Here is a 16,683-nt window from a genome sequence, read left to right as displayed (position 1 = left end):
CACATCAAATACATAACATTCAATTACGACCCGCATAATTGGTAACAGAAAAACAGAGACAGTAAGACATAAAAATTGTACAATACTAATGGTATATTCGGACTCCTAATTGATCACATCGATGTCGTATGTAAAAGTCATCAGTATATCTACAACGATGAGGGAGTCTTGAATTATACAACTTTAGAGAGCGTCGACGTGTTTCGGTGGATTTTCTTGATTTTTGCCACCTTTTTCAAGACTAACACAATGTCTGTCTGTCGTGACCATGTCATGAGTGATGTAATATGTGAAGTCATCAGCAGTGCATTGCGGGCGCACGAGTTATAGTTAGCTGAACTAACTATAACGAGGAATTTAAATGGTTTTGTATGAGTGAAATGTCCAGCTAACTATAACATATGTGAAACCTATGGATTTTTCAGTGAATTTCTAAGGTTTTTTAAATGCTAAATCCTAACTATAACGTGGCCGAAACCTATGGTTTTTTCAGTGAATTTCAAAGGTTTTGTAAATGATCATTTTTAAATTAATTAATTATTATATTTCTTTCTTTTTATACTAATTTCTTACATTTTTATTATAAATATTTATATTTATTTCATTTTCTAAGTTATATTTCATATTATTTATGTAAAATATTAACAAAACTTCTTTCCCAAATCTATTTTTTTATTAATGACACTTTTTTGACAATATATTAAAATTAAATTCTATATAATTCCTTTTACATTTTTTTGATACGCGATCGTACCATACTTTGTACGGTAAATCGTCCTCTGCGCAAACCCGTGCACATGATACGGATATGCTTTGACGTTGCGCGTCGCATCCGCGTGACATCATGTACGGCGTTCCGTACGCGCACGCCGCGAATGTTTCTAATTGTTCAAAAACACATCTTTATGTATTTAATGTACATCTTAAGGGAAGATATTATCTGGGATACTCATGAAACTAGTTTTTTTTAACTTATAATAAGTGTATATTACTTTTAAGAGCAAATACGCAAATCGCGGAAGTACGTCGTTCACACTCGTATCGTAAGAGCACGGTAAACGCACCATAAGCGTACGCAAAGCCATGTGACTTAAAAAGAAGAGATTAGATTGGTTCATAACACATCCTATTCCAACTCTTGAAAACCCCCTCCTATTTACATCAGTCTATTATGCCTGTCAAATTAGAATGATGACAACACCTATGGTCTCATCTTCCAGCCACTCCTCTGATGGAGAATTTGTTGCAGAAGCACCTCAGAGGGAGAAAAAAGAGGCGGTCATTTGGAAGTTTTTTACTTTCCCTGAAGGGGAAGAAAAGGTCAATGCACCTCTTGTGACCTGTAAAATTTGCCAAACAACACTTTCCAGGGGCAATCCTGCAAAAAAATATTCATTTGGCACTGCAAGTATGGTGCGGCACGTGAAGACCTTGCACCTCAACAATTTTGCAAGAGGTGCAACACAGAGGTTGCAAGAGGACCCACCTGCTGCAGTAGCAACTACATCAAGTGCACCACCACCACCTGTGGGAAGCAGTCCACAACCACAGATCGAACATGATTTTGGTGAATTTAAAATCCTCTGCATTTATTGTGACAAACTTTTATGTTACGGGGAACAGTCCATCAACCTGATAAATCGCAGGAAGCGTGAGCAATGCTGTCATCGTCATTTGTTTTGTTTTTTCACATTCCATTTTGTTACTGTTGGACACTTTTTGGGTTCCTGTTCTATTTTTTTAGTTTTCAAACAAAAAAAACGTGCTCAGAAAATACAAAAAAAATAGAAAACTGTTCTTTTTAGAACTACCTTCACTGGTGAAAGAAGGAACTATATTTCTATGTTAGTGTGTAAAAGTTTGTAAGAATGAATGTGTAGTTCATACATGAATGAATGAATACAATACTACTGTATGGTGAATGTGAAAGTGCAGAACTATAAGGACGTGCTACAGCATGAATCTATAAGGTATTTATAGTTTAGTGTAGTACTTCTGAAGCACTTGAATGTAACATATCCATATAAATATGTTACAAATCTATGCTTCAATTTGCACGGCTGGTAAAACTGCCTGGGTGAATTTGTAGTATTAGGAACGGATTTACAACGCCCTTGTGCCTCTTTTACACATCTGTTGCATCACTTTTGTGATGCAGCAGTGGTGCAAAAGATGTTCCATGGTGTGTGGTATTCACAATGACATGCATATGGAAGGTGCATCGCATTGTAAAGCCTTGCGCCAGAAGGAGTCTTTCCTGCGCAGAGGGGGGGTGGAGGTGTTCTGGTGCAGGAACGGCTCCTAAAAGTGACTAAGTGAAATCTATAAGAGTTCATTCAGTCACTTTTATGCTTATGCTGCATCAAAACCCCGCATCTGCTTGAAACAGGTGTAAGGATTGACACAGCATTTTAAGCATAGGGCCCAAGAGCATTGCTGGAGCTGCATTGTGTTTCCAACGCAAGTCAAGCAATGCGCCACCTTCACAACACAAATACATCACATATCTGTGCCGTTTTTGCCCAATAATACACCACATTGTAAATACAGTGCATCCATGGTGGTGATGTCACAGTGCACAATAACTGGCATATCTCTGGGGATGTATCACTTATTGTACTTCTGCTGATTGCTGTTTGAATGGATTGAATGGATTACTACACTCTGATTAATGAGTCACTACAAAACTATAACAGGAATGACAGAGTGTTTTGTGCAAGTGTAAGGATAAAGACTGGATAATTGAACATATAAAAGTTAAATTTGCAGGTGCATAGAACAGTGCTTGCATAGTCTATAGGACATTCAAGCAGTCCATGCCCTAAGGCCCACTTTGCACCAAGAGTACTTAGGTACTGACTGAATGACTACAATTCCGCAATCAGAGTGTGTGGCTGAATGCATAGCAGCTTTACTTTTACAACCGTGTATAGATAAGCACATACTACTGTATGGTTCACTACAATACTGAAACAGTAGTATGATAGTGTTTGCTGGAAGTGTAAGGATACACACTGAGGAATTGAAGGTATAACAGACACGTTTGCTGGTGCATAGAACACTGCATGCACAGTCTATAGGGATTTGAAGCAGTCTATGGCCTAAGGCCTGTTTTAATCCATGAGTATATAGATAGTGAGTGGATGATTACAGTTCTGCAAAGAAAGTGCCTCACTAAATTTATTACAGCTTCAGTTTTACCACGGTACAATGGAAAAGAACATACTGCTGACTGGCTCACTACAATACTGAAACAGCAGTGTCAGAGTGTTTGGTGGAACTCTAAGGACACAGACTGGGCAATTGAAGGTATAAAAGACAAGTTTGCAGGTTCATAAAAGACAGCATGCATTGTCTATAGGGGTTTAAAGCAGTCAATGGTGTAAGGCCTACTTTGCTCCATGAATAGTTAAGTACTGACTAGATGATTACAGTTCTGCAAACAAAGTGCCTAACTATATTTATAACAGCTTCAGTTTCACCACAGTACATAGATAAGCACATACTGCTGAATGACTCACTATAATACTGAAACAGCAGTGTCAGAGTGTTTAGTGGAAGTGGAAGGATACAGACTGGGGAATTGAAGGTATAAAACACAAGTTTGCAGGTGAATAGAAGACTGCATGTATGGTCCATAGGGATTTTAAGCAATCCATGCCCTCAGACCCACTTTGCATATTTTAAATCAATACAAAAATTTAAAGAATGTATAACTGAATCTATAAGTGCTTCACTTTTAGTACAGTGAATACATTAGTAGATAGTGCTCAAACCTTTATTATTTTTAAACAATAAATGTATTCCTCTAACATCTCATAATTTAACAGAGCTTCTAAAACAAGTTCATCAGGTATTTCATAAACATCAATTCCCTCATTAGCAGTTTTGGAATTAAAATGTCAACTTAATTTAATGCTTCCACAAAGTCTGCATCAAAGCTTTTATCTTCAAAATCATAGCTCATGTCTGCAGCACTAATTTCCCCTTCTTCACTCTCATTGCCTGTGACAGATACGATTAGTTCTTCAATTACAGTCAAGATAATTCCCAAAATGTCCTCAGTATGGTTCTGTTCTCTTTCCATAATTTTTCTCTTATGTTGTAACTCCTTGTATAAAAATAGAAACAGTTCATTTTATCAGTTTTCTTAATATATAATACAAAACTAGTGTTTTGTACTAAAAAATGTAGAATATCTCTATTCACCCTACCCATTCCAAAATAGTAAATGTGTTTTAGTAAAATGCAAGAGATACTATTGGTTGTCCAGAATAACACTGTGTATCGGTGTATATTTAGGTATCATTATCACACTAGTTTTTGAATACTTCATGTCTTTTCACACAAATAAACTCTTAAAGATTTATCCAGTACTCACCTTTTAACATAATTAGAAAGTAGTAATTCCTTATATAAGTCGAAAATACTCACAGCAACAGGTATAGAACACTGGTACACTCAGTATATCATTTTTGGAAATCTCTTTAAAAGATACAAACTATCTTTACACACTTATGTACTCCATCCATGTTTTGTTACTTAAGCTCGGTAGAAACACATTCCATCGACCATTTTTAACAGTTACTTGTACTTACCTTAAGCATAATAAATATTAAAAAAATTACATATTATAACATTACCATCTGTGGAACACACAAAAAAAATACTTACAATATATCTTTTACAACACAAAATAATTTGTAAAATATCACATTTTCCTTTTTTGCTGTTCTCAGAATATATTGAATTTCACTAGAAACAGTGAGTTCAATAGTACTCATCACATAACAGCGGGCAAAAAAAGACAATTAAATAAGATTATTTAAAAAAACATTCAACATTCTCAATAACAATCTAAAAAATAGAAATAAAACATATCTTAAATGTTTTTTTCTAAGAGCAATTTCTTACGTAAATATGACAATTCTCAAACAATCATAAAATAACAAAACATTATGAATAATTTTCATACACTGTAAATAATGTTACTTACAAATATATGCTTACAAAATATACAACAAAAAGTCCTTAATGGTTTCACATACTTTTCCGCACGGCCAAATAGTATGCGTCAAATTCTTAGTTTGGAAAATGTTCAATAGTAATCCTAAGCGTCTGCCTCCCAGCCTTCTGATCCAAAACCACCGACATCATTTGTTCCGTCCCCCAGCCCGACGCTATTCAACATCTACATGGCCACCCTCACACAAGTAGCCCACCATCACAACCTCAACAACATCTCCTACGCCAACAACACCCAGCTCATCCTCTTCCTCACCAAGAAGCCAGATACCACAAAAAGCAACCTCCACGACACACTGAAGGACGTCACCAACTCCATAAAGAGCAGCTCTCTAAACATTAACTCGCACAAGATGAAGGTACTCATCCTCAGACCCACCCCTTCAGCCTCAGACGACTCCTGCTAGCTGACTACACTGTGAACAGTACCAACACCTACCAACCATGTCCACAACCTAGGATTCATCCTCAACTCCACCCTCTCCATGTGTAAGCAAGACTACACCGTCTCCTCTTACTGCTATAACACCCTCCACATGCTCCACAACATTTACAAGTGGATCCTAACCAAAAGAAGAAGAACAGTGACACAGGCCCTCATCAGCAGCAGACTACACTGTGGCAAAACACTCTACACAGGAATTCCAGCCAAACACCTACAATTACAACAAATCCAAAAGATCTCCACCTGAGTGATCATCAATGTCCTCTGCTGCAGTCACATCACCCACCACCTGATACACCTACACTGCCTCAGTATCAACAAGAGGATCACCTTCAAGCTCCTCACCCTCACTTACAAAATACTCTACAACACCAGACTAACCTACCTTAACAGCAGTAATCCTGAAAGGCCAAATGTTGTTCCTAAAATTTTGGCTTTAAAAATATTAGGTAAAAATGTGGTAATTCGTTAGGCAAACATTGTTTAAAACACAATTGACTATCATTACAATGTATCCAACTTTTCAGACACTTGTAATAAACAGTGTAATGTCCAGATGTTGTAAAAGGTCCATCATGAAAAATAATTGCAACAGCTACAAAAGTTCTTCCTGATATTGAAACTTGACCAGCGACAAAATTTTTAATTAAAGTTTCCAATTTTCTTCCATCAGCTCTACAACGTTACAGCATTAAAATGACATACTGTCCATTTCTTTGTATAAATAATGTTGATGACATTTCTGATTTACATTGTCTATACTCCATATTTTGACTTGCTCCTCTAATTAGATTGTTAAAAGACACTGATTCACAGTCAGATAAAGTCAAATATATGAATCTTTCACTGTCAATGTTACTGCTACATGTAAAAAAATAATTTTCACAGTTATGTTCCCAATTATAAGAAAGTCCAAAAAGATTTTCAATATCTATACCTTCATCTTCCAATACAACAAGCATATATATTACAAATTCCTGACAATCTTGCTGAATATTCTGCGAAGTTGAGTAGAACCAGAACATATGCCCAAAACATTTTGAATATCAGAATCATTTTGTATTTTGCTTTTATCGCTACTACATTTCTCATAAACAGAATACAACAACGAACAGAATCTTTCTTTCCGATGTTCAACAGTTTGTTGTGGCAAACATTCAAGAAAAAAAACAACATTAACAACTACATTAGCATAGTTTACACCAGAACTATTTTCAAACTGATAACCAACATTCTCTTCAACACTGTAATTTTTCTTTTTGCCTCCAATCACAATTTTATCTTGGTTTTTTTCTTTCTCTACAGCTTCACTACAGATATTCTCAAATCTTCTTTTACAACCTACCACATGCTTTTCAAATATTGGGTATTGACCTAGATTGGGTGCATATTCTCTTCTTAACCTATTATACTCTTTCACACAACTTGCATCTGCACTAATCGTTGTCTCATCAAAATCAATCAAATTACAATCCAGATAAAGTTCTCACTCAAGACAAAGCAGCATATGCCATACCCTCTTTGAACACAGTACTTCCAATATTCACTAAAGCACTATCTACACTTAAACCTTGAGATTTATGAATGGTCACCGCATACACCAAACAAATAGGAAACTGTTTTCTGCGTACATACAAATCTTTTACAAGCAAAAACCGAGATGAACAACAACTCATTTGTTGTACTTCTTCAATTTCATCAAATTTGATTTTCAAAAATGCTATACCCTCTCTATTTAAGTAATTAACAAACTTAACTATTTTACCCATTGCTCCATTTACTAAACCTTTTTCCACATTCAAATTTCGTCCTAAAATTACTCTACAGTTTACACATGCATATAAATTCTTTTCTAAAACAGCAGTTATACTTATCGATTTCTCTAAAGAATCCAATGTCCTCTTCAACTTTTCAGTGATTCCTTCATGTTCTATTTTATCAATAGCTTCCAATTTTATAATTTCTTCATTTTCCAACTTTAACATTTCTTCATTGAATATAGAACATTCACGCTGTGTTGGCATTAAGCAGATTACAGATTTGTTTTCTGCAATACTCATGTATATTTTCTCTGGGACAATATCTTCATATGGAAACAAATTGGAAAGTAATCGTCTCTGTAAAGCTTGTTTGCCATGTTCAGTCACTTTTCCAATTCTTATATCTCGAAGAATAGTTCCATAATCAGCATCATTTACCTGTCGCATATATGTAATAAGTTCCTTATACTCAAAATATGACCAAATGTTTACATTTCCAAAGCTCCCTAAAGACTCTCTGGTATCTTCATGCGCCAATGTTTTAAACACTTGTTGTCCTTTTACAGGAGTAAGTTGTAGTAGATCTCCAAAAACTATGACATGTTTTTCTCCAAATAATACGTAATACTCTGTTTTAAGAATTTGCTGCATTCTAAAATGCACAAAGGCAAGCATTAAGTTTGATACTATGCTTACCTCATCAATAATGAGAAGTTTCATTTTCCTCAAAACTCTTGAAACTTCACAAAAAGCTTCTCCAGATAGCTTGTAGTATTCTAATGTGTTTTCATGCTCTACTGATAGCATTAATAAACAATGTAATTCCTTTAATATTGTGGGCTGCTAATCCAGTTGGAGCAGTGACAACACAAGACAAATGCGACTCATTTGTTTTCTGTAAAAAACTTTTGCCTGTTCCAGCTTGTCCACTCACGTACATTCGGATAGGTTCAAATGGTGAGCAAGAGCACTCTTTCTTCTCATGAAGTAATCCATGGTCAATCTGTTCTCTCACTCGCTCATATATTTCTTTCTGCTCAAGATTTAGTTTCCTAAGTTTGTTACATATTCTTGAGCTTGATACATTGCTGTTTCCACCTCTTCCATAGCAGTTGCTGCTTTATTTTGAACAATTGGTTCTCCTAGTGGGTCCTGACTCAACGGAGCAGAAGTTTGACTCTCTTGAGAACTGTCTCTAGCAATCTCAGCTGCAATTGTAGCTTCTTGCTCAATTTCGTCATTCAACATTTTCACATAATTAGCAAAAACAGGACATTCTATACTATCTTTACTTGCGTTGAACGAATCTTCATAGCTCTGAAAATTTCTAAGTAATTCCAATTCTGAACGCCACAGCTTGAAAATTTGCAAAAGAGCTATATAGTAAAATTCCCTTTTGTCAGGAGTTTCGCAACTCAGTTTACGGTTATTAATCAAATGTCCTTTTCTTTGTTTCACCAAACATCCTTCAGAACCAACCACGGCATATATACCATTATTGATGTGTTCTATAATATTCAGTTGAAAAATATAGTTTTGAAGCACTTCATAGAGACACATGTTTTCAAGATGATGACTTCTATTTGGATAATATGTATCCAACATATTTGTTTTCACAATATCTGTACTTTCTGGCTCTTTTTCAGCTAAATATTCAATTTCTTGTACAGATTTAAGTACTCTATTTTATGTTGCAGCAAGACCTAAACTTACCCAAATGATTCCTCTAGATTTGGAGTATAGACTAGCAGATGATAAGTGATCTGAACATTCATACGCTCTAATTTCTCGATGAGATAACATCTTCAAACTGTAACTATATAATTTCTTACTTAGACTCTTCTCGTGGGAAATCTCTTCCCACATTTCCTTCAATTCTGTCTTTTCTGATTTGGTTATGTAGGATGTTACATATCGAGCAACAGCAATGGAATTTTCTGCAACATATTGAATATCCATGTTAGCATTCCACATGGACAAAATGACTGGGTTGTAGTCCTTTATGTATTTTGACTCTTCATTCCTTTTTAAGTTGTAGGTATTTTTTGGAGACTTTCTTGTGATAGTATGTCGCAAAGATGACATAAAGCTGTTCACTCTTCCTTTCGATATTACAGGACGTGGAAATCCAAAACGACATTTGGTGTAGAACTTGTCCTTAGATTTGTACTTTCGACGACAGTATTTCCCACAACGATGGCTTTGGAATCGTAAGACTTGTTGTCTTAAGCCCTTATCTTGGGTACTTTTGGGTATATCACATGTAGCATATTCTTCAATAAAAGACAGCACAGTATCATCTGACTCAGTTTCAAATTTGGGAGCATCTTTGATCCATATTAGCATATGTATGTGAGGAGCACCTCTCGCTTGATACTCCTTTCTCTGAAAGAAATCCAGAACCTCTCCAAGTGGAGGATTTTTTGTATTGGTGATAAAAGACATCATAGCTTCGAATCTATGATTGAAATACCTGCATACATTAACTGGATCGAAAGAGCACAATTCTCCAGGTGTCTTGTATTCAATATTTAGTATATTTGGATTTGCCTCTCAAAGAAATTGAAGTAAATCATCCCAAGCATATTCAGCACAGCTTAGAGTAAGAAACCATGTAGGAGTTCCTAAGTTCCTTAGCATACATTTAAGTTCCTCATGACGACGGTACCAGTGCTCATCAGTACCACGCTGACATGCCATGAGATTAATTAGCTGAGATTCCAAAACATTATTTTTTGCTGTACTTTATCCATAAATTCCTTTGTCGAAACATTTTGCAGATATACACCTGTTTTCAATATATGGTTTACTGCATAAAAAAGTCCAGACAAATCACTCTCAAACAAAAGATGAAACAAATACAGAATACATTGTCGAAATCTTGGATCTTCTGCATATAATCTTGATGTTCAGTGTTCAGATGCAGGAATCTGCACAGGTCGGTCATCATATCATCCTCCTTTTCCTGCAGGAAACAACTGAGGGAAACAACGAGCTTCCAAGCATTTTTCCCATACACTAATGGGACTTCCTTTTGCTTCTTTCATTTGGAATAACTCTATAGTATTCCCCATCACTTCTTTCGAATGCAGTGGATGAACACTGTAATGTTCGTAGATTTCTTCTGTTCTGGACACATTTACTTTTTCAATTTGTCCAGATGGCAAGTCACTATCTTCTTCTCAGTTATTTCTTCTTCTCTCACATACACATTTTTATAATATTGATTATTTTTTACCAGATACAACGTTGCCTTTTTCACTTTCCTAACATCCACTAATTCTTGCCAGATTTTCTTGCTCTTAGTAGGAACGCCATTAACAAGAATAACTAAAGTCTTCATCCTCTACATTTTCTACACCTATCGTTTCAATATTGGTCTTTAAATCTAGAAGCAAATATACAACTCTTCCCTTTAATCCTCTCTGTAAATCTGAAGGAGGCAATTTTCCTGTCTTAGGCTCCATATGGCACAATAGCCTGAAATGGATGCACACATTGAATAAGACTCATAAGTATTTAAATCCATCAGTTCAGAAGGAATATTTACCAACTCAAGATTATTATGCACCACTCTAGCAGGCATGTTGTTCTCTTTTAAAAAAAAAATTTTTTATTGAAGGTTATGGAGCAGAAAAAAGATACATCAATTTAGCTTTACACCAACGAAGCAATAAAAATTAATACAAAAATACAATATCATGGAAAAAACATTCAATATATTAATAGATTGCTAAATGCACAATTCATGATGTGGGAATAAAATACAATCTACAGTTAAATAAATATGTCGGTAAAATACTATTCCAGTTTCACATTCTGGCATCCCTCCAATTCATAATAGGGGCCCAAATGCGTCTTCCCATCTCTCGTTTTTTTAAAACCTTTAAATTCATATAAACAAGACTCGATGTTATGTATGCCCAAGAGTCTGGAAAACCACATCTGGAAGGAGGGGGCGGTAACATCTTTCCAGCCTGCTGAAATTAAGATTCAAAGCACAGCAACTGACATAAAAACCAGAGCTTCCTCGTCCTCTGCCAAAGCCAATTTAGAGTCTGTACCCATTAACGCCAGAGTAGGGGATAGATCGATCTTGTGACCTAGCAGCCCCTCCCAAAATTTCATAATCTCATCCATCAATGGGCCCAGCTGGTCACAAGTAACAAACATATGTACTAGATCCGCTTGACCTGCATTACACCTCGGACAGCAATCACCTGTCCTGACACCCCATGCAAATAACTTGGCCGGAGTGTAATACAGGTTAAAAATGGTTTTAAAGTGTTGGGCACGCAAATTAGAGGCCCGAAAAAGCTTTTTGTTTAAAGTCAATGCAAGATCCAGATCCACATCCAGATTCCCCAATTTGGCCGCCCAATCACTTTCCATTTTCCCGATATCATCCTGTATCTTCACCACCAAAAGGTCATAAATTATTTTAATCTTCCTGCAACCTCTAACCAAGGCCTCAACCACAGGAATCTCAACCGGAGGCTTTAGTTTAGGTCTTAGGGCCCTTAGGGTGCGTGCAATTTGACCGTACAGAAGCCGCTGGTTGGCGGGAACACCAAACCTCCTTTGCAAATCCTCAAACCCTATTTTCTTGTCCCCCTCCATAATATCTCAGATGGTCTTAACCCCCAGTCCTTTCCAGGCCTGGAGATTCCTGTCAGCCCTCAGCTGAGGAAAAAGACTTGAGTTTCCCAGGTGTAAATAAGAGTTGACCTTAGGGGCATTGAAAAATTTCAAAATGGCTTTCCAGAGCAACCAGGCCCCGTGTAGAGTCTTAAAACGGGCCTTCTTATAGAAGCTACATTCAACTTCGTGCAGCAGCAAGCCTGTTGCCTTCCCCCCCATCAACATATTAAATATTGGGGGAGGCCCCTGGGTACCTATGTTTAAATTTTCCCCTCCAGATCCAAGATCGAATTGAAAGAAAATGGACATTTGAATCAGGAAGCAAGACCAATGGTACAATCTTAGATTTGGTAGTGCCATCCCGCCCCTTTCACTTGGTAATGACATACGGGTCGTGGATCGTCTCATCTTACCATACTGCCAAATGAACTTCATAAAAACGGACTCCAGCTGTTTCATTATTTTTTCCTCTATAAATAGGGGTATAGCCCTGAACAAATACAACACTCTTGGGAAAATTAACCTTTTTAGAGCGTTAACCCTCCCCACCAGAGATAGATGCAACACATCTATTCTTTTTAATTCTGTCTCTATGGATTTGATTAGAGGGGGATAATTCTCTTCCACTATTCTACCCACTGAAGCATTAATTTTTACCCCTAAATAAACTGCTGAATCCACAAATCTAGAGTCCGATTTCACAATATTTTCTGAGCAGATTATCTGTGTTTTAGATTCATTAAGGAGGTATCCCAATCGCTGACCGAAAACCTGCGCCATCTGTACCAATGCAGGAAGTGCCTGCTGGGGGTTCGTTGTAAAAACAGCCAAATCATCAGCGTAGGCTAATATCTTGTTGTCATGACCATTAAAAATCACAGGAGGTATACTGGTGCTCTCTAAAATTCTCTGGATAAGGGGGTCAATATACAGGGAGAAAAGAATAGGGGAACAGGGACAGCCCTTGCGGGTCCCTCTACATATATTGAATTTATCCGACCTTACCCCCATAACCGTAACTCTTGCGACCGGATCCACATACATGGCTTTGAGCGCTCTAATGATTTTCTCCCCAAAACCCCTCCCCTCCAAAATACCCCGGAGAAAGCTCCAGACAACGCGATCGAACGCCTTCTCTGTCTCAAACAGGATCATGGCGATCTCCCCCCCGTGGCTTCCCGGGAGTCAAACAGTGTGATAGCTCTGCATGTATGATCTGTTTTACCCCGCCCGGGGACAAACCCATGCTGCCACGGGGAAACGAGACCACCAATGATCCTGCACAACCTCTTAGCCCAGATCTTTGAATAAAGCTTAGTGTCGGCGTTGATCAACGATCTCGGGCGGTAGGACCCAGGTCTCTCCGCTGGTTTCCCCTTCTTGGGGAAGACTATGATGTTAGTTTCCTTCCACAAGTCCGGGACCACCCCTGAATACAGAATCCCGTTAAATAGGTCAACCAACAAAGGAACAATCTCCCGTTCTATGGCTTTGTACACTTCCAGGGGGATGCCGTCTGGGTCAGACGCTTTTCCGGGTGCTAACTCTCGCAGAGCAGCCAGGACCTCAGAATACGATATATCCTTATTGAGGTCCGCTCTGGTTACGTCATACAACCTGGGACCATTATCCCGACATTCATCCCCCTGATTACTCTCAGTATCACCAAAATCATACAGTTTTTTGTAGAAATTTTCAAACACCGTGACTACGTCCTTAACTTCCGTAAATACATTCCCATCCTCTTCTATACGCGTAATCAGGCTCTTCGATTTTTCTTGCCTTAGCCGAAGGGCAAGAACTCTACCGGCTTGCTCCCCTGTTTCATACCTTTTAGCCCTTGAAGATTGAAAGTCAAGAATTGCTTTCTGTGTTACCTCTTTCTGTAATGCCGCTTTAACCGCCAGCAATGCATTCTGACTTTCCTTACCCTCCCCACCGGTAACAATAACTCTGATATGATGTTCCTCCGCGGTAGCGAGCTTGCCCATTAGTTTCTCTACCTCCCCTCTATCCTCTCTTCTGAGCCTGGCAGAGCAGCTAATCGTCTCGCCCCTTAAAGCGTCTTTAAAAGCCTCCCAAACCCCATTTTGAGACGTGCTATACCTATTTGCTGCAAAAAACTCTGCCACCCATTTATTCAGATGATCTAAGTATCTATTATCTGCCAGCAATCTCCTTTCAAACGTCCAATTTGATTTTGGCCTGTTCACTCTCCCCAGATCGAATATTAGCACCAGCGGATTATGATCTGAAATGATTCTTGGGAGCTTAGTAATCCCGACTTTGCCTATTTCCGAAGAGGAGATAAAAAAGTAGTCCAGTTTTGAATACCTCAGTGCAGGGTTTGAAAAGTACGTAAAACCCGGATTCTGGGGCTCTTTAGCTTGCCATACATCCTGCAGCCCATGTGAGCTAATGAGGGCCTGAACTGATCTAAAAACTCTGGATTTCCGCCCCCTGTAGATTATTCCATTACCCCAGTCACAAGAAATATTTAAATTGCCAGCAACTACTAAAGGGGCAGGCCAGTTAGCTAACTCTACTTCTAAGAAATCAAAAGTCTCCGGATAATCATCATTTGAGCCGTATATCCCACAGATTGTAAAGCCCAGTTCCAATTCGGCTATCACCCATCTGCCATTACTATCAGATCTCACTTTCCTGGCCTTTCCCAAAGCTTTTCTTACTAAAATGGTGACACCCCAAGTATTTGAAGATTGTGTCGAGTATGCCACCAATTCGAAACCATTGAGGAGCAGCAGATTTCTCTTGGCCCAGGGAAGGTGGGTCTCTCGCAAACAGAGGACATCTATTCTATTGTGTTTCACCACATATGCTAATCGCTGCCTTTTCTTCCAGTCATTCAAGTCGCCCACATTCATTGTGCAAATTTTAATATTCACCATCTAATTAACCAAAAAGTACCTATAACAACAAACATCTCAAAACTTTTTTGCTTCGTTTGCTCACTTTGTCCTTGTCCAAAACTGCTCCACTCCCTCCTTTTTCCTGTTTTCACCCCTACCCACTCCAACACTCCCTTCCCCACCCTAAAAAGCCCTCCCCCCTACCCCCCTGACCCCCCCACCCTACTCTGTGAGGCGCTCAGACAAGGTCTGTGCATGTGATGGAACACGGTGTGTGTGGTGAGAACATGCTTAACCAATACCAAATAACAAACAACAAAAATTAAAGCCGAAGGTCAAACAGTATTCCACAATCAGGTATTAAACAGCTGCCCAGTCCAAAGTCAATAGAGCATGAAACCGACTAGGTTCCTACAGAGTCCAAATATTCCTTTGCTTTAATCTCAAAGAGAAGAACAATGTCCCCCGTCATTAATAATCTTCAGCTGAGCCGGGTTTATTAGAAACGCCTGCATCTTTTTGTCCTGAAAGGGCTTAATCAGACCTCTTAGACGCCAGCATCTTTCTACCGTCGTGTGGCAGAAATCCGGCCGCACGAAATATGACAGCCCTTCACAACCCTGTTTAGCACTAGGCCTTGCTAGATCAGAGATAGCCTGTTGCAGAATGAAATTTCCCAGGAAAATCAAAATTGCCCTGGGCTTATCCCCTTCCTTCGCATTCCTTCTGACTCTAAACGGGGTACGATGAACTCTCTGTAGCTCAGTGGACCAGTTCCAGCTAGCCAACTCGGGGAATGCCTGCTCAAAGAGCTTGATGATAAATGCCCTAATGTCTGACCCCTCTGAACCCTCCGGGATTCCCAGGACCCACAGGTTGTTCCTGCAGAGCCTGTTCTCCCTTTCTTCCAGCTTCCACTGAACGTCTACAACCTGGGAGCTTTGTGTATTGCCCTTAGAGACTGCGACCTCCACCTCAGCTTCTGTTGAGACAATCCTGTTTTCCAGGTTTGAGACATTTTGTTCTCATCTATACTGCTATAACAATATTTACAAATACGCTGATCAGAACCCAAATTAAAACAATTATCTACCAACAAATAAGTTGCAAAATCCTTCCATTCATTATTATTTTCCTTTTCACTTTTTAAATACAAATCAACAGTCCTGTTCTGATTTTTATAATGAGTTTGTCAACAAAAGATACAAGAATAATTTGGACTTTCACCTGAAATCACCTTAAACTTTGTCATTTCCTGCTCAAACATTTCTGTACTACAATGTTGTACATTCTCTTCTACATTTCCTTCTAATAATATCTCAATTTCTCCACTGTCTTCCTCAGGACCAACATAACTAACTTCAATTTCATCACAAACACTCATTACATTTGATACAGATCCATGCAAAAGAGCACTGTTCCATTTTTTTAACATTAGTGCTGGACTTTTTGCATAATTCAATCTTTTGACAAATTTCCTCATTTCAGAATGATGTACTGCTAACATCCTGAAATGGTAAAAAACACTTCGACATACTTTTTTAGAAATACAAGCCAGAGAATGACCTTGCAAACCAGTATTTTCTCTCACTCTGCAAGGGTCTAGTCCTTGCAACATCTTAATCTTTTGTTTAACACTTTTCTTAGTATAGTTACGTAAGAAATTGCCTAAAAAAATCAATAGATTCTTGCCATACCCTACAAATACTACTACAATTCCAAGTGTACACTGGAGCTTTAGGACGTCTCCCTAAAACTTCATCAGCTAACATCTCTTCTGCATTTCTAGGAACAATTTTCTCTTTCTCAATAGGACCACCATTTTTAACCTCATAAGCACGACCACTAGTGTCAAATGCATGCAACAAATCATTACTCTGAAGATAACTTTCTTCATTAAAAAAAGGCTCAGAACTTGAACTATGTTTCCATTCACCCAAAA

This window comes from Lissotriton helveticus, chromosome 12, assembly GCF_964261635.1.
Source record: "Lissotriton helveticus chromosome 12, aLisHel1.1, whole genome shotgun sequence".
NCBI classification, from domain to species: domain Eukaryota; kingdom Metazoa; phylum Chordata; class Amphibia; order Caudata; family Salamandridae; genus Lissotriton; species Lissotriton helveticus.
Note: the sequence above shows the minus strand (reverse complement) of the source record.